General features: G+C 39.3%; 1 protein-coding gene across 11 annotated transcripts in view; it reads right to left on the bottom strand.

The window, feature by feature from the left end:
• Positions 1 to 20195, bottom strand: part of ELAVL2 (ELAV like RNA binding protein 2) — a 199932-nt gene that overhangs the window by 68819 nt on the left and 110918 nt on the right. The gene's annotated exons all lie outside the window — the stretch shown is intronic.

Below are 20195 nucleotides of genomic sequence, written 5' to 3' on the forward strand. Positions count from 1 at the left end.
TATACTAAAAGGCAGTAAACCAGCATCTTTCAATTGAAATAATTGGACCAATAAATAGGATTGTTTGGAGTAATGCTTATACAGGATGTCAGCTTTGTCCCTGAACGAAATCAAGTGAATATTTTTTAATATGTAAATTGTAAACGCAGCACGATTTGAAATTAGTGCTGCTATGAGGCCTCCAATATAGTTAATGAGCCATTTACCACTTATTACAACTTGCCCAAATACTAAACAGAACCACAATATTGGCACAAAAGCCAAAGTTTACATTTTAGCCATATATGCAGATCCTTTAAATGGTCAACAGAATATTCAGAAAAACTCAAGTCTCTGAAAATATACAATGAGTAACAAAGGAGGGCCAAAAACATATTTTACTTGGGTATCTATGATTATAAAAATTTCATCCATAGAGTTAAACCTGGCTGTAAAGTGATTTACTCTTGATGCGAGTGATGACATTAATTAACATGTAACAATGGATTCCATTTTCTGGCATCTACGAAAACAGTTTAACATGCACTTTACAGGATGCCATGAAAATGTTTTACACTTCTTCCCTTCTCCCACTGTTACCAGGGAATTCAGTTGGATTCTATGTTTTTTATTTAAAAGAAAAAAAACCTACTTATAGTTGAACTAATCTGTGAAAAAATAAAGTGCTTTTTATACCCATGAAATATTTTGACAAGAACCTAATTGTAGTTAGCCCACATGGTAGAAGTAGGACCACACCCAAAAGGTTCAACCAGGCTTAAATTTATGTCCTGAATACCCTTGGGAATTAATATCTCAACACTCTTCACTACATAAAACCATAGATTCACATTTAATGGCCTCAGTCCCTTCTATTCCATAGGAGGCGACGCTAATAAGCTAAGCTATTGACACCCCTCTTTCTGAAAGCCCCAGGGATGTGAACAATCACTTTATTGCACCAACTAGCTAGGAAGGCTGTGTATGGAAAATGATTCTACTGCACTTTTACATTTCAAGCACCCCAGACAGTTTCTCTGCTTGAGGCAGACACATACCTTTATGGGAAGTTATAAATAAGTTGCTCACATGGCCCTTACCTTTATGCTGGCCAACAATTCAGTTACTAAAAATGTAAAGCTACTTCCCCTTCACTTAAGGACAGGCGATTCTGCTCTACTCAATCTACCACAGACAACCGGCCTGCACTATTTATAGATTCTATTGGCTCTGAAACCCTTTGGAAAAGGGGGGGGGGGGGGGGGGGGGAGCCACATTCCAGTATCACAAAACCATTCATTTTAAAGCTTAAAAAATACTGTTTCAATATATGTTCACATCTTAATTTAGACATCAATTGTGCCAGTTAAGACTGCTTTTTCTCCTGTTATTCTCCATGTAATAATTTATGAAAAGGCACCTTAGCAAAGATCAATCTAGAATATTCTAAACTTTTCCCTGGGCTCCAAGAGATAGAGGAGGTGTTAGTTTGGTGGAAGCATGATTTTACTGGGGGGTGGGGTGGGGGGGCGGGAGGGGGCAAAGAAGGACAACCTCTGTCTTTGCATTCACTGTTATTTCCAAAACTCCATAAAGACTTTTTTTTAATTGATTTTTTTCCCCCCTTTTTACTTAAATTGCCTTGTGTGTACTTTCATTTCTAAAGTTTCTTACACTAATGGATTTTAGGAAACCAATATTATCGCTCCATTTCTCCTATCTGGGAACAACAGTTTTCTGGTCACGTGAGAGAAAAGAAAAACTCCCTATTTTCCAAACTTCCTAATACAAAGTTCTGAAAACTAAGGTTCATCAGTTTCTTTCCTATTTTCAACCTCTTGCAGACAGCCACCAAACAAGATAGACTTAATCAAAAACATCCTAAATATATTTTGAGAATTCTTCATTAAGTACAATGTCTGCAAAGGAAAAAAAGGGTTTCTAAGACCTAGATCCCAACTGATTTGGGGACCAGACCTCAGGTTAAAGTCATAGCAGGACCACTGAAAGACCACTGCACATCCCCTGGTGAGGCCTGTCCAACTGCCTAGACTCCTCCACTGTCATGGATTTCTGTCCACCTCTGGGCCCTCATGTTTCATCTGAACCACTGAATTACAACCTTCCCAAAGGTCCCTCATGAGGCTAATCCACACTAACACTACTACTTCCTAATGGATTTTCCTAAACCCTCAATAGCTCCCTGCTGTCTATCATAGTAAGTACAAACTACTTGTGGTATAAACAGTATAAGCATCTGGGACCTTCTACAACTGCTTTTACCAGCCAATGTATTCAAGCACCTAAGTATCTGAACCACTCCTTGTCCCTCAAACAGTCGCAGTACATGCAAAGCCATACATTCTCTGGCTTTGCTCATGCAACTCAATCTGTCTAAAAGGCCCCCAGCCATACCCACCACACATCCATATCACTGGTTGTAAGCATTTGAAAATATACCTAAAGATAAGAACAGTTATGTTTTTTTTTTTTAAGCTGAGCATGAAAGGGCAATGACCTCCCTTAAAGGCATGCAAACTTAGCTTTTTTTCTCTCTCTCACCTCAAGTATTTCAAACCAGAGATAATTATGAAAGCATATTTTCAATTTTTGGCGCACTCCATCAGCCACCCTTACCCACTACAATGCAAATTCTTATTAAACGGCATAAAAAGAGAAACTACCTTGATCAGTTGTGTACTTTTATTTCAAGAGTCTACCGTGCCAAACTGCCAACTACAAAAAAGCTCGAAGCCAAGACAAAAACATGGAATAAATGTGATCCAAGCCTCTGGCCAACAGGATTACAGAGGTGTGGCGTCTGGAATCTGGGTCTAACTTGAGGAAAATGGCAGAAGCAGAGGTAGATGTGAGGAAAAATAAACAGACCTTCTAACACAAAGGTGCTTTAAAAAGCATCAAAACTAAGTTATGGATCTCAAATGGTTTTAATTTGATACAGACTAGAAAAGTTTAAGCAAATATAAAAGGCAACATCTCTAAAAAGAATCATGGCCAAGGTCAAGGGCAAGCATTTCTCTCACACCCTGAAAGATCCAGCTTGGATAAAGTGACGTTGGTCTGGACACTTATTTGCAAACTAGCAGGTTCTCAGTATCTCCAGTAGCATAGCACCAGGGGAGAAATCAGGGTAGTGCAAAGCCTTTCCTCTGACCACAAACCTCTCTGAAGACCAAGTTACAAGGTAAGCAGAAGGCACTGGTCTCTAAAGTTTAAGAAAAGAAACTACCAAAATAAAAACAGAAACCTTGGCCCCAAAGCATTTTCTTTTGGGGAACTCCAGGCAGGGAGCTAAAGCACTCAAAATAGTGGAGTAATGAGAACTTACAGATAAGCGTGGGTAAGCGACTGATGGGGCCATCTACCTAGCAGATACATGCCCACATAATAATTTTCATCTTTACCACTAAAATGGCATTTTCAGGATATATTCCAGCTTCAGGATATATTCCAGCATTTCAGGATATATTTATGCCAAGGGAAGAACTCAAGCAAGCATTAAGATCATGGGGCTGATGTGTCAACTACAGGAATGAGCCATTAGTTTGTTTTCTTTAAACCTCTTTACTTTCCTTTGTGGTTCCTAAAATAATACAGGTTTGTGGTTTCAAACTTCATGTGATTTCCTCAATCCTAAAATCTGTCAATTCCCCACCCCACCCCCATACCTGTTAGCTGCCTCATAGGCTCTACGGATTCCTCAGCCTTGTCAGGCTCAGATTTTTGGCTTTTGGGCTAACAAGGGTCCAAGAGCTGCCAGAGACAATACACTGAACAGCTGCAGGAGTCACAGGGAGAATGTTCTTTGGCAATGAACACCAACATTTCTCTGTCTCTTGGCCCTTTATGGCTCCTACAGACAACAGAGTGTTTCCGACGCCACTCTTTCTGAGGTTTTGTGGTTCTAGAGCTGGCAGGACTAAAACCTTTGAGGTTAGAAAGGAAAGCTAATGAATGTAGGAGTCCCAAGTCCTTCCCTTCATTCTACGTCCATTTCAGGTATCCATGCTGGGCAACAGAAAAGTAAAGCTCTGGTGAAAAAGATTTGCTTAAGATTCACACACTGTTCGTTCGTTCATTCATTCATTCATTCAAACATTTGTACACAAGTCCCATGACCTAACGACTGTCCTAGGTACTTGAGATACAGTAATGAAGATGAATCCTGGAGTGTACATTTGCAATAGGAGGTGTGTGCAGCAGACTGAAAATGAACATATAAAAGACAATAGAACAGCTATAAGGAAGTGAGGAATGGAATAAAAAAAAAAAAGGTAGAGCCAAGTAGGGATTGAGAATGAAGAGAGGGGTAGTTTCCAGCATTAAACAGTAGGCATCCTTGAGAAGGTGAACTCTGACCAAGGTCTGGAAGAGATATGAATTAGCCACTGTGCTGGGCAGAATAATGGCCCACTTTGGCTGTCCACATCCTAATCCCTAAAATCGGTGAAGGTTATGTTTACATGACAAGGGGGATTTAAATTGCAGATAGAATTAAGACTGCTAATCAAATGACTCTGAGTTGGGGAGATTATCCTAGATTACCCACGTAGGGCCAGTGTAAGCAGAAGAGTTGTTATAAATAGAAGAGGAAGGCTGGAGGGTCAGTGTCAGAGTAATGCAGCATGAAAAAGACTCAAATGGCTTTGAAGATGGGAGAGAGCCACCAACGTAAGAGTACGGGCAGCCTCCAAAAGCTGGAAAAGGCAAGGAAAGAGATTCTCCCCTGGAGACTCCAAAAGAAATGTAGCACTGCCAACACCTTACTCATAGCCCAGTGAGACCCACTTTGGGGGGAACTCTGACCTTCAGAACCAGAATAGAACAAATTTGCATTGTTTTAAGAAGCAAATTCATGATTATTTGTTAGAAATGTAATAGTAAACAAATAAATCCCCGTGGGGATGTCCAGAGAAGCACTCCAGGCAGAGACCAGCTAGGCTGTAGCTAAATGTAGTAAGAGGGATAGGAATCAATGAGGCAGTAGGGCCAGACCATAGAAGCCTTTGGAGGTATAGGGAAAAAGAAAGGTTTCTTTGACCCTCTTAGGGCCCCTGACTGGGTTTGAAAATTAGACTAGCAAAGACAGAGTAACAGGAGAAAAACATACAAATTTTATTGAACTTTTTACATGTACGTGGGAGCCTTTGCAAGAAAATAAAGACTGAAAGAAGTGACTAGAGCAGGAAGCTTTTATACCTTTTAGACAAAGAGTACTTTTGTGAAGACCTGACAAGGCAAAGGGGTTGGGGCTAAGGGTATTAAGTGATGAAGTAACTAGGAAGACGAGGGTTAGTTGAACAAGGTTTGTCTGTACTATTTCTCAGCCCCCAATTCCCAGTCTCTGGTGCTTGGTGCTAAGAATTTCTTCCTTCCCAGTACTATGAGGATACCTTTCACAGAAGAGTTTTATGACCTCTTTCAGGGAGGAAGGGGCAGTGGTGGGCAGGGCGACCTTTCTGCCTCTGTGTTCTCAAACTCCTGCAACTTCAGATACTCAATATGCCAAGGTTCCCTATTTTCAGGGAGTGTGTCCTGAACTCCATCAGAGACCACTATAAGAAGATTTTGAGAACAACAGCATGTGGCTCTTATAAAAACAAATCACGTATGATTGTCTAGGAGGACTCAGCCACTTTGGAAGCAGGAAGACCTATCGAGAAACAACTCCCGTTAACCCTGGTATAGAATGACAATGACTCAGGGTGCCTGGGTGGCTCAGTCGGTTAAGCATCTGACTCTTGATTTTAGCTCAGATCATGGTTTGTGGACTACAGCTCTGCATCCGGCTCTGTGATGGCAGCACAGCCCTCTCTCAAAATAAATAAAACATTAAAAAAAAAACAAAAAGAACCCACCCAGAATGGCAGTGACTCCAACCAAGGTGATACTAGAGGATATATGGTAGGTATATGGTATAGGAGGATATACCCAGAAGGAAATTGTTACTAATGTGTTACTTTAATTACATTATTAAACTGTTTAAATCCATGATCAAGGAACTGGTTTGATTCTAGATGCTCACAGGCTCACCAACCACCAATGCGTTTATTAAGATGTGGGCACTAAGAATACAAGATGACTAAGCAACAGAAGGGCTTTCTATAGAAAGGGCAGGGGTGGGGTGAGGGGGAGTCTCCTTAAGGACATCCAACACATGAAAACTGAGTTTACGAATATTAAATCAAGAGTTATTCATTCTATATATGGATTCACTGCAGAAGAGTTCAGTGATTAATTTAGTGTGTTAAACTAAGGAACTAAAAAATGGGAGTCACTTGTGCTATGCCCCACATAGCAAACCAAACCGAACCAAAACTTAGTTCCTAATCTGATGCAGTTTCAACCTCTCCCAGAAATGTAACCTTAAACCAGTAAATGTGGAATTGTCCGTTCGGCACTAGTGAGGTAATCCACCAAACAGACCCCTTTTAACCCCCAAAGAAGGATGAGGTAACCCACGCTTTTCCTTGTCCCTGTCACTTTCTGCTTATAAAAGACTCCCACTTTGTTCAGCTCTTTGGAGCTCCTTTCTGCCTGCTAGATGGGATGCTGCCCAATTCAGAAATAGCTGAATAAAGCCAGTAAGATCTTTGAAGTTTATTCAGCTGAATTTTTTGTTTGTTTTGATTTGGTGGCAGTACAAGATGTGTAAGCGAACTTCTGATGACACGCAGGGACTACGAGGAACACAGGAGTAGCACCGGCAAACCCCTGAGTTCTAGGTCTTTCTCACCATTCCTAAAGGCCATGGGTAAGTTCCTCTTAGTTCTGAACATCACTCCCTGCAGCAAGCTCCCAAACTAACTGGCTTTTCAGTTGGGGGCAGGTCGGCTTGTACCAGCAGATGGTTCCACCAGGAACCCAAGCCCCTTCCGCTGGTTCAGTCCACAATTTCCCCTTTTGGGAACCCAGTCCAGTACACATTCTCATTTTTAACGTCTGCTGGTTTAGTCCGTTCCCCAGTTGCAGGTTGGGAACTGCTGCTGGTATACTGCAGCTGTCTCTTGGCCAATGGGCAAGAACATCCCTTGGCTACTGCCAGTGTGTTAAGGTGAACCTTTGTCCTGTTTGTATAGATAAAGGCTACTGCTAATAGGAATCTCGGGGGTTGGGGTGGGGGGAGACCACAAAAATTGGTGTATACAGGTGAAGCACTTGAAAGCCATTAAGAGCCCTCATCACCTAACTTGAAGACTCCTATCTTATGTTAAGCTGGTTACATAAATGTTTGGATTAACGGTAGGTCACCTGCTAACCTCAAGAAAATTTCCATGTAATGAGGTACACTGTAAGACATCACAAAATTCCCAACCCAGCAGCACATCCCTTTCAGCTATTAGTTTGGCTCTAAGAGATCTAAAGGCTTAGATAAAAACAAAATTTAAATCAAATTTAAAAAACTAAATCATAAAGAGATCTTTACATTCTAAAAAGTGAATCAAGACACATTCTAGCATACCTACTTATTTTAAGTTCTAAGAACTATTGTCCCAGAAGCTGTAAAGACCTACAAAAATGAGAAAATCTTACTAAAAATAACCTAGAATTAGGGAACCTCATTGTGTGTTATCCAGAGAACTTAGCCTGATAACCATCAAGTTAGGGGCCCCTAAATACCACAGAGCAGAAATATGGGCTGCACATACTCCATCTGAGGCAGATATGGCTGGGCAGAAATGTGGTTTGCACTCCACTGTGGCAAAGGGTCCTACCAAACTGCTGTCAGTCCCAGCAGGGAAACTCCAGTGGTCATTATGAAAAATGTCCCCATTAGTAAAATCACTTAAGAGGTGCACTTAAAAGTAAGGGCTCCCGGATTAAGCAAACAGAATGAGATACCTATTTTAACTCCTATGCAGAAGCCTCCAAAGGTTTCAAGATTCCAAAATAGCTTCATTGAAAGATTCATTGTAAAATGCTAATGACAAATTAAAGACACAATAGGTATCTATCTAAAACACAAGACCACAAGATGAATGCCAACTCCTACTGCTCCCCTCTATCCTTCCTAATGCAAGTACTCATTCCAGTAATCCTGTCTCAACTGTCTTTCTACCTCTAAAAAGGTTACAAGACCCTAAAATAAAACAAACAAAACTCTGCCAAGTTAATGGACAAACTTCAGGAAGGTTATTTTTATCAAACAACAACCACAAAAGAGGAAAAAGTCAATTAAAACTTGGACAAAATGAGAAATTCTTTCACAGGTTTTCCCAGCAAATATTAGTAAAACGTTTTAGCAATCTGAGCAAGTAATCTCAATTTATCTTACCTACCAGAACAACTTAGATCCAACTTCTTTCATAACTACTGAATTTTGGACTATTACATCTGATTCACAGCAGTAATTTTAAAATAGAAGCTATATGGGTGGCCCAGTCAGTTAAGCATCCAACTTTCACTTAGGTCATGATCTCACAGCTCGTGAGTTCAAGCCCCGCATGGGACTCTGTGCTGACAGCTCAGAGCCTGGAGCCTGCTTCGGATTCTGTGTCTCCATCTCTCTTTGCCCCTCCCCTGCTCATGCTCACACCCGCGTGCGCGCGTGCTCTCTCTCTCTCTCTCAAAAATAAATAAACATTAAAAAAATTAAAAAAAAAAAAGCTATATGGTCTCTGTTTGCATCTGTCTATATATGTGTCTACACCTTATACACGTGGTATTTTCTACCTCCAGATGATAGTGCCAAAAATTAATTTGTAAAAGAACTCTATTTAACTGACAAAGAAAACTAAGCGCTTATATGAATTAAAGCATTCTTAAAATTCTCATAAATATAACAAGAAACTGACTCAATTATTTTTCAGGTTCATGGATCTAGGAAAATATTCAGTATTAAAGCTAATTGTAAGTTTCTTTAAAATAAACACATCTTTAGAGTTATCAACACTGAATATAACAGAGACATACAACTTTTATTCTACCTGGATTTATTTGTCAAATAAGTTCATTGTTTTCTCGGTTTTAAAACCTATCAGCAAGAGAAATAACTTGGTATGATGAAATTTTCATAAGTAACCTAAACATAATTATTGACAACAAGTAAATTAAATAGATGTAAGCAAGATAAACGTTCTTAGGTAAATTGTTTAATAGTCTCCCCAAATCTTCTTGGTAACCTGAAATCTTACAGTTTTGCTAAACTAAATTAAGTGATGAGTGGTTAATATCTAAATCATTTGCAAATATGATAAAACACAAGAACATTAATTACTAAAAATAGGCTTATCCACTTTTGGCTTCCTTTACAGAGGAACTCAAGATATTTTGGGTCTATTAGTAAACACGTTTTGTGCCATGCTGAGAAATTTACTATGAGAAACATATGTTTCCAAAAATTATAAAAAGTATTTATAAGTTTGCCAACCCACAGAATTATAATGCTAAAAGACAATTCACAGTTGTGTACTTCTTTATTTTTACTAGAAATTAAGGCTTTTAAACAGTAAGAATTCTAACATATGTAAGTAAATCTACCAGAAATAATAAGGAAAACAACTATGTATTCAAGGAAAACAGGATACGGGTTTTGTTTGTTTGGGTTAGAAAAGGCATGAGGTTTGAAAATGGGTTTCTGTGAAGGGAAAATGAGACAAATTTGTCCCAAAGTAAAACTGGTTACTTAAAAATGGAATAAGGCAAAATAAAGGACAAATTAAATAGAAAGTCAGGAAGAGAAAAAGTGAATCCTATCTTGTTTGGATCAGTTGATTAAAATTAAATGAATTTATTATAAAGGTTATAAAATTAAGCTTTAAAACAAGTAGTGTACTTATACAAAACTAAAACTTATTTTCCTTCAACTGCTAAAAACACAGTTTTCTTGGACTACTGGTCTGCTCCTGATAAGAAATTTTGATAACGTTTTTCTTTACCTTTTAAGCAGACTGCCTAAAAAACAAAAATTTCATGTCTTGTCACAGTAATTTTCTGTTTCAATGTCGTTTTTATCAGGTCCTTGATTATTTCTGAAAAGTCAGTCCTCCTTATTAAACGAGAGCTAAGGTTTTTTTACAATCATTTAACTTTCTGTATTTCCACTCAAAGTCTTTAATCACCACTATGGTTAAATGGTTAAGTATTGTTTCAAAGTGACCTATGATCCTACGTGACCAAATGTTTTAAAACCTTTTTGATATTTTTGATAAACTTCACAAAATCAAATTCTAAATGAAGTCTTTTTGACCTCAAACTTGGGATTTTTCAGAGGATCCCTGGAACATCTCAAAAGATATGGCTTCTGTCCTTATAAAAAGAGAGATGTTAAACTAATTAGACTTACATGATAAAATTACATGGGAAGCATTGTCAAGAATACAAAGCCTTTTTATGTTGTATTTGTATAGACAGGATGTTAGGACTCCCGAAATCATACGAAACTCCAAGAAATCTGATATATCTTAGTATAATGTTATCAGTCATAATTCCAGTTATTATTGGGGCACCTGGGTAGCTCAGTCAGTTGAGCATCTGACTTTTGATTTAAGCTCAGGTCGTGATCCTAGGGTTGTGGGAACAAGACTCCATCGGGCTCTGCGCTAAGCATGGAGCCTGCTTAAGATATTCTCTTTCTCCCCCCGCCCCCACTCGTGCTCTCTAAAATAAAACAATTAAATAATTCCAGGTATTATCTTAAATGTTGTATATCACAAAAATAACCAAATTTCCTTGTCAATTCCATCATGATGGAATACTCAGATCTATAAAACATGAAATCATTTTTAAGACTTTTGTCATTTGCAGAGGTACTGTTTTACTCTGATGTTTCTGCAAAAGAATTCCTGTAAAGTGCTTCATCTTCAAGGAGGTTCATGGAAAGCACTTTGACAAGTACAAGTTTCTGTTAACTTTAAGATCATAAAACTTAACTGGGTAAAAATCACCAGAACTAATGGGAAAACTGGATTCAAGCAGAACAAGTATTAATGAAAGGTGACTCTAATTTTTATGATTTTTGTCTCAAAATATTGTTGGTTCCTTATTATTTTGATTTTGTAGATTTAAGGAAAACTTTATTTTCTTAGTCTATGACTTACAGCAATTTGGTAAAGCATACCTTTGTAAACAAAGAGAAAACATTTATTTTTTTCTCCCTACCTAATCTCTCCAAAATTCAGAAACTCTGGAGTATCCTTTTCATGGCAGTATAGAGATTTACATGATTTCAGTAAGAATCTGTTCCTCCTTGCACCTGAACACAAATGGAAACACTAACCAAATTACCAAAGCAATGGGTGGAATGGTATTACAGGTAAAATGTGATGAGACGAAGAGTCCTTAGAATGGCTTCTTGGTCTCAGGTTTTTCAGAATCTAATAGAAGATTGCTTAAAAGTTCCAGCAAAGGAGTCTTAAAAAGAGTTCATATGGTCAACCACTCTCCTTGCTGCACTTATGTCAGGCCAAGTTAAATACAAATAATGAGTTTTACTGTAATAATCTCTGCCGGGGCAGAGGGGATAGGGGTAACTATAGAGAGAAAAATTGTTTACACCTCTGTTGATATTAAATTCTAATCCCATTATTGTCTTTGAGACTATAAACATGTAGAACGGACTAGATCCTAAATTCTAGTTTCCTCAAATATTTGGCTATGACTCTCCAAACCAATGTTTCAAGTCGCCCCTCCACTCTTTCTGATTTGGAATCACTAAGAACAAAGACCATCCCTAAAATCCCCTTAGAAAGAAAGTATACCAGGTCCTCCTTACTAGCCAGATAGCAGCCAAACTTCAGGGACTGAAACCTCAGGCGCATATTTCACAGCTAAAGGCGGCTTTACCTGACATCTGTGGTCCTGTACAAACACTGGAGACCTTCAAATCAAATTGCCAAGGAAGAAAAGTAGCTGACATCAATGTAGACTGCTTCCTCCCAAGACAATGAATCAAGACTTCATACTTTAACTAAACATGAAACCCTTTCGTCTTCTCTTTTCTTTACCCTGGCATTGGGCTGGAAAGAGAACACCATCATCTCTACTACCAGGCCACTGCTAAGGGGGTTAAACTTTCAGACTGCTGGATTTATCAAGAAAGACTCCAATCTGTTCTAAGGACCCCCCCCCCCCCCCCCCCGCCCAAGGCCATTTCCCAGAACCTTGGGTCCAGCTCTGCATGAAGAAAGGGCCATAAAGGCAAGGCTAACCAGAATAAAACCACCTGTGTGGTCCAGACTCTACAGGTCTCCATGGTTGTTACTTTTCCTGTCCTAGGCCACAGACTCAAATGGGAATTACCAAGAGGCATTCATGATTCAGAATTAGCTTCCTTTGGCAGATCAATGCTCCACTGGCTAGAGATAAATGTAAATGAGGCTATGGTCAGTACCTCCTCCTTAACTCTTTAAAGTATTGCAGAATCTGCTGCTAAAACAACAGGTGCCCAGCAAAAATCCTTAGACTTTCTGGCCAAAGTTGTTCTTGATAATTAAGACAGCCCTTAATTATCTTTGAGCTCAGCAAGGAGATATCTGTGCTATAGCTAAAACCACCTACTAATTTTGGATTAACACTTCTTGGGAAGTTGAAACTCAGTGACATAAGATTATATGAGCCCCATGACTTAGAAAAATGAACCCTTCGATCCCTTCTTTGACTTACTTGATTTTGATTGCTTTGGGTCTTAGAGACCATTGCTTCAAAGTACACTCCAAACATGGGAATTTTTCTGCTTATAATAATCATAGTAGTCTCCCTAGCATGCTATATTCTCTGAAAAGCTATAAATGCCTGTCCACAGCTGCTAAGCACCAAGAGAATGATCTCCCTAAGAAAGGACCATTAAAAAAAGTAAACAAGAGAATGACCAACTTAAAAGTTGTGAACCTGAAGTAATGGTTTGTAACATTATAGCGATTAAAAGCAAAAATCATCATGGCCATGAATACCACACAGATGTTCAACAAAAAGTTCAAGAACTTCAGAGTAGTAGCTGAGAGTGGTGGTAATCATTTAATTTTCTTTCTTTTTTTTTTTTTTTTTTTTTTTTTTTTTTTTTTTGAGAGAGAGCGTATGCACCAGCAGGGGAAAGGAGCAGAGATGGAGAGAGAGAGGGAATCTCAAAGAGGCTTCACGCTCAGCTTCAAGCCCAACTCAGGGCTTGATCCCACAACCCTAGGATCATGACCTTAGTCTAAATCTGAGTTAGGATGCTCAACTGACTGAGGCATCCAGTCACCCCGCCTTGAATTTGTATTACACTTTTCCTTTCACAAGAGAGTGTGATCAAAAGGGGCGGGGGGGGGGGGGGGGGGGGAGGGTGGCATTGTTAAAAGAGAGAAAAAACAGGTCCAAAATAGTGTCACTTGTGCTAAGTCCCGTATCAGGAAACCAAGACTTAATACCGAACCTAATTACAACTTCAACCTCTCCCAGGAATGTAACCTTAAACTTGTAAATCTGCAATTTCCTGGTCAGCACTAGTGAGGTAATCCACCTAATCTACCCCTTCTGTCCCCCAGAGAAATATGAGGAAATCCACTCTTTCCCTATTCCTGTCCCCTTCTGCCTATAAAATCTCCCATTTTATCCAGTTCTTCAGAGCTCCTTTCTGTCTCCTAGATGGGATACTGCCCAATTCAGGAATCACTGAATAAAGCCAATAAGGTCTTTAAAGTTTACTCAGTTTTGGTTTTTTTGCAAACAGCAAATGTAAAAATTTTTTAAATCAGAGAAACTTAAAAGACACAACTACTGAACACAGTACATCAGGAACTGATTCATAACCCTTGAGAGCCCCCCTTAAAGATGTCAGAATTCAAACTAATATCTCAACATTCCTCCCAAAAGTTTAAAAACAAAACAGATGACAGTAATGAGAGTAAGTTACACTTTGTGCAATGGAAATAGGCTTTACAATACATATTCTTCAAAAGAGCCATTTATTCACCTCCAGAACAGTGCAAGTTAAGCCAGGGGTTAACTCAATCCTGGTTATAGGCTGGAAAACACTACCTTCCAGTGATGAATCATTCCAACCTCATTCTTTCATCCTAACCTCAGTGGGCCTAATTAATTTCCATGCCATTATTTGGCTATAGAACCTAAAAAGAGATATGAGCATAATAAGAATAAAATCAACTACTCCCACAGTTTTGTAGCAGGGTTCTTGTTTGGTATAGGCAGATAAATTTGAATTGCTAAATTAAGACAGTTAACATAGTAATCAGCATAGAAATTGGATTAACTTCACATTCTTCCACTAAAGTCACTGGCTAAAGGGAACCCCTCAGGGTAGTAACAAATTGTGAAAGGCTGATTGGAAATCCTCAAATTAATCCCAGTAGTTGAGGGTTTTCATTAGGTAGGTTAAAAAACACAGCTCTTCTGTAGGATACAGACACTAAAACACAGTCATATTCAAACTCCAAAAGAGAAACTATGCCTAGTCTTAAGTGGAACGAAGACAAGGAAGGTTTATGGTCACAAATATTTTTAACTCACAAGTGTTATAAAGGGCCACAATACTCCATCTGGCCACTAAGGTTAACATTTTACTCTTCACTGCCATTTAACAAGATTTATGACAGAAAGCCAGAAACTGTAGTTAGTATTTAATCCCTACTGGCTTATACCAAAATAAAGGCATCTAAAATGTCAACAAAACAAGGTACATTTCCCTAATAATGTTGGGAGGCTACAAATGTTTCTGTTGGACTTCAGAAAAACTGAAAATAAAGAGCAGCTATCCTCGGACATAGAAATCTTGTAATTCATTACTGCACTGTGCAGAGTAGAACAAGGGTTCTCAACCTGCCCCCTGTAGGACAAAGGACGGTGGGAGCATAAACCTTGATCAATACAAAGGGCCAGCTTCCTTCCTCTCTGAAATGGAGATCATCTCACTGGTACTCGCCTATAAAATATTTTTCTTTTAAACTGATGTTTAAAGTACTGACATTCCCAAGAGATATATACTTTTGATTTAGAAACATGACTATGAATTATTTAGTATGGAAAGTTGAAGCATCTTAAAAAACAAGATTCACACTAAGAAAGATACTTTATTTCCTTTGGTCCACCTCTTCCCCCTCCTCCCTGAAAGACAGCTTTCTTTAAAAGCTACATCCCAGCTGGAAAAGGAAAAAAACAAAAAACAACAACAACAAAAAAAACAGCACTTAGGTACATCTGTGGCTTCTTACAGTAATTAAACTCCTAGTTATTTATTACATTTCAAGAGGAGATTTTCGGGGTGGGAGGCTGCTAGGGTAAGAACTGACATTCAGTTAAAGTGTTATTTTTACTCCTAGTGATTCCAACTAAGAGGTGGGGGTGCTGAGGGAAAGGATCACAAAGAAATTTCTGGTTAATCTCCTGCCCAAGAATGTGTGTAAGAGCTAATACTTGAGAAGAGAACACAAAGTTAATACTATACACTACAGATCAGTTAAGGCCTTTCTTAACCTCAGACCCAGTCTGTGTATTATATCCAAAACAGGCACATACGCCCAATCCCAGATCTCAGATACCTCTCCAACAGGGAAAGGAGTCAAAGTGTTTACCTTACCTATCAGTGGCTGTCACTTCAGCTTTGGTCAGATTTCCCTTTTGCAAGTTATTTTAAGGTCACTAAAGTAATGCACATTAAAAAAAAATTTTTTTTTTTAATGTTTATTTTAAAGAGAGAAAGAGACGTAGAGACAGAGCATGAGCAGGGGGGGAAAGAAAAGAGAATGAGGGGCAGAAAAGAGAGTGAGACACAGAATCCAAAGCAGGCTCCAGGCTCTGAGCTCTCAGCACAGAGCCTGACAGGAGGCTCCAACTCACGGACACAAGATCATGACCTGAACCAAAGTCAGATGCTTAACCAACTGAGCCACCTAAGCGCTCCAAGTAAAGCACATTTTAAATAAATGCTTAAGGATTTCTAAAAGTACACTGGTGCAAGTCCCCTGGTTGTATAAATGAACAATGAGGCAAGTGTGTGAGCACATACGTGCATATAGAACCTATTTATGTATGTACATATATATTTCCAAGAGTTAATGAGAAGCAGTATAGATCTCCGATAGGTTGAAGTATTGAAAGGGGGTACATGTGAAATCACAGGCTACATTTTAACATAGAAAAATTCTTAAGACTCAAACCACAAAGACATCTAGCCTTTAAATTATTTAAACTCTAGTAAGGGGATGGGGTAAATGGGCCTGTTTTCTTTAAAAGCTTTAATTATATACATATTATTTAGTCACACAAACTCCAAGGTGCCAAGTGAATACCAATTATTGTTATTGTTAGACAAAGGAAAATACCTCTATGAAATTGTTACAATAGAGAATTGCCTATCTGTCTTTTCGGTTAAAGGTTAGGCTATAAACCATGTCTAAAAAGGCAACAAAAGGGTACACAGTTTTGTTGGGAGCTTCTTCACATGAAAAGAGAACACTGTGGACAGAAAAGTGCAATATGCAGACTTTGCCCAATCATGACTGTCCGCGCCTATGCAAGGCCTCGGAAGCAGATGCTGTGTTAAACTACATTTAGCACAGTCACAAATGGTGACTAAGGAGGAGAAGAATTTTTACTTGACATGCTGCAATTTTTAACCCCAGACCTCTAAAGACTACATTTACATATACGAGCGCCAATAGCCTAAGTGTTGCACATCAGAATTAAAGCTTGGTCTATTTTAATTTACCTTACTTTAAAAAGTACACACACACACACACACACACACACACACACACACACACAGGAGTGCAAATGCCTTTCATCCTCCCCAATTCAGTCTTCTCATGCTCAGCTGCTCGGTCTCTTGGAATTTTAATATTTAAAATTAGAAACTGCTACCTCACTGTTCCTTTGGCTAAGAACTCTAAGGATGACACAAGCATCTTCCACTTTTATTCAGATTTATTATTTACAACACAAGAGAGAATGGGCATGCCGAAGCCTCAGCCATGAATGTACTCCAGAATCTAGATTGATAATGCACACACTCAGATGTGTCACATGTTGCCAGTTTCTACAACCCACAGATCAAAGAAATGATCCATACACATCCACACACAACTGTTTAGTCTCCTACCTTCTTTCTCCCAACATGATTTTCGAAATGACCTGAATTTGGACATTCTTTTTCTAAGTTGGCCCTAACTTCAATTTTAAGACAATGTTTAGTTTAAAAACTAATAATAAAATTAAGTAAGGCATCCTCCTAAACTCTTCACAAGATTTAGTTATATCTTTTGCTACAGGAAAGAGGTTCAGATTATCTGACTGCCTCCTATAGTAGTTTAGTGAATCCTACTACCGACAGAAGGTAGGAAAAAGTAGGCAAGGAAAAGAGAGCATTTATTCCGTATTCCAGACAAGGCCTTAAGCTAGCTATATTACAAACAAAATCCCATTTAATCCTCTTGTGCACTATGAGCTCTACACATTATCTTTAACATACAAATGAGGATTTAAAAACTTTAGGAGAACATACAGCTACTGAGAAGAGAAACTGGGATTTGAAAGCAGTGCTGAGACTCCAGCTGAACACTCCTAACCGATGTCTCTGCTTCCAGGCTTACCCCTCCTCCAGTCCAACCACCATTCCACAGCTACAGTGGTCTACCTAAAACGGTCAGCATCCCATGACCATTTATTTTTTCCAGGCCTTCAGTGACTCCCTGCTGCCTACAAAGCAACATCTCAGCTCTGCAGTGGCACGCCCAACCTGACCCTGACCTGGTTCCCACCTAGCTCTGCCCAGCATGCCCACCACTCCATGTCACACACGTGAGGCTCTAGGAAACTCCCAGCAGTCTCTCCCATGCCCAGGCTGCTTCCCACAGCCTCACTTCACTGCCTTTCCTCTCCTAGTAATAGAAACATCCTCAGCACGCGAAAAGGAGGCACAACATCTCCAGGAAGCTTCTATAAACCACGGAGTTGGGTCAAATACTCCTGTGTGTGTGCCTATCAGCCCATATACTCACCTTTACCTGCTCAGCAATAAATGTAAACAGAGATCTCTAAAGAGAGCATCAGTGCTACCAAGTGCCATTAAAGATGGTGAGAGAAAAAAAAAAAAAAAAAAATCCCACTAATTCACGTGGCTTTACATTGCCTGCCAAGCAGGAAACCTTCCAAGATAACTCTATGTATCTTGAGAAGCCAAAGTCACCTCAGGCTGTTAATAAAGGGGAAGGTCGACTTGGAGCAGGCTGTCATGGCCCACCACCAACACACACATCCCTTTCCAGATACACCTAACTCTTGCTTATAAGCTAAAGCTTCGAGTTGAATCTGCATTTTTTTTTTTTAATTCCTAGGTACAAGCTTTTGTTAAAACAACCTAAGCCTCAGGGAGGAAGTGAGAGAGGGAAAGACAGATATTGTCACCACATCACAGTTCAAAATAAGCAAACCTCACCACCATTGTGAAAAACCAAGACCATACCAGAAGTTAATACTCCTCCTCCCAGGGTAGCCAAGGTCTGGTGTATAGAATAACATTAAGAGAAGCAGACAAAAAGCGACCACCCAGGGCCAGAAAAGCAACATCCCTGGATTTACAGGACATGACAAGCACAGTGTACAGATGCACTAGAACAAGGTGCACAAAGCCTCCTCATATTCCACCCCTCATGGAGCTTCTCCAAAACACACCTGCACCCAGAGGAGTCAAAGGTTTGCAAGCCAGTCTTTAAGGATCCACAGCCAGCAATAATAATCTCTTTGGATGACCTATACTAAATACTGTGCTATCTAAGAAAAAGATAGAAGGCAAAGTCATTGCCATGGAAACTAGCACCTGTAACTTAAACATCTGAACTGAGACACGTATTTGAGAAAAATGAACCATTTTGCTTACCAGTGTTTAAAATGCTAGAGAATAACAAGAGATTGCGCAGTTTTCCGGTTTAAACATTAAACTGGGGGCGCCTGGGTGGCGCAGTCGGTTAAGCGTCCGACTTCAGCCAGGTCACAATCTCGCGGTCCGTGAGTTCAAGCCCCGCGTCAGGCTCTGGGCTGATGGCTCGGAGCCTGGAGCCTGTTTCCGATTCTGTGTCTCCCTCTGTCTCTGCCCCTCCCCCATTCATGCTCTGTCTCTCTCTGTCCCAAAAATAAATAAAAAACGTTGAAAAAAAAATTAAAAAAAATAAGATAAAATAAAAAAATAAACATTAAACTGGACTTCTGCCTCAATATGAAAATTTGAAATTAACAAAGTTTTTCTGATTTAGGACTGCTAAGAGCTTCATCACATTCATCTCTTGCCGTAACGTTTTCCCATGTAAACAACACATTTCTTTAACCTCCTCAGCCCAGGAGCCTTTACATGTAAATTGCTTGGCAGTAAATATGCAGTACTTTACTGTTCACAAGACTTTCAGAAAGTACCCGCTATGTAACAGGCAATATGCTAGTCCAGTGCAGTTAGTTCTACAACCTCTTTTCAGATCAGCCTAAAAGGAAAAGAAACGTTTTACCGTCATTTACTACTTGAATCTCAGATGAACTTGGGGGGGGGGGGGGGGGAGGGAGACGGTGAGGGAATCCTCAGGCTATTTTTGAGGTCATGAACCCTAATTTTTTTACTCTTTTTCTGAAGGAAAAAAAAGGCAGAGATCTACAAAAGCACACTCTTTCTTAGACACATTTTAAAAGACTTCATTAACTTGATTTTGATTGTCAATCTCTGGTTCAAGTACAATGGTTTAGAAATATGATTTTACTATACACCCATACCCCACCCAAGCATGCTTTTTAAAGCCATCTTAGATTGGGCTAAAGCCCAGGATTCACAACAAACGCCTGGGGACTACAGGCCTTGGAACAGAGTTGAGTAACCAGAATACTGTTTTTCATTTTCTATTTCAAGAACATGGAAAGCAAGAAGCAGTAAGGGAATCAAGGTAGAAGCAGAAGTAGTAAATTAAAACTGGAGAAAACTTCCACTGCATAAGAACACTCATGAGAACAAATTTCACTGCCATCAGATCAAGAAAGAACAACTGCTATGCATCACTGGCCAAGATACGGTGGTATGTGGCCAAAGTAACTTATTGGCCTAAACTGAAAATGACCCATATCCTGACTTGCTAATACTAAAGACAGTTGGCTTCCTATATTAAGAACTGACCAAAATGCAAGCAAATGAATTCTCTTATTTTATCTTCAAGGCTGCCTGCCTACACATTAATCAAGACCTACTCAACATTGTCAACAGAAACAACAGCAGCCAGCTTACCATTTTT

This window comes from Panthera tigris, chromosome D4 (genome assembly GCF_018350195.1).
Source record: "Panthera tigris isolate Pti1 chromosome D4, P.tigris_Pti1_mat1.1, whole genome shotgun sequence".
Taxonomy (NCBI): domain Eukaryota; kingdom Metazoa; phylum Chordata; class Mammalia; order Carnivora; family Felidae; genus Panthera; species Panthera tigris.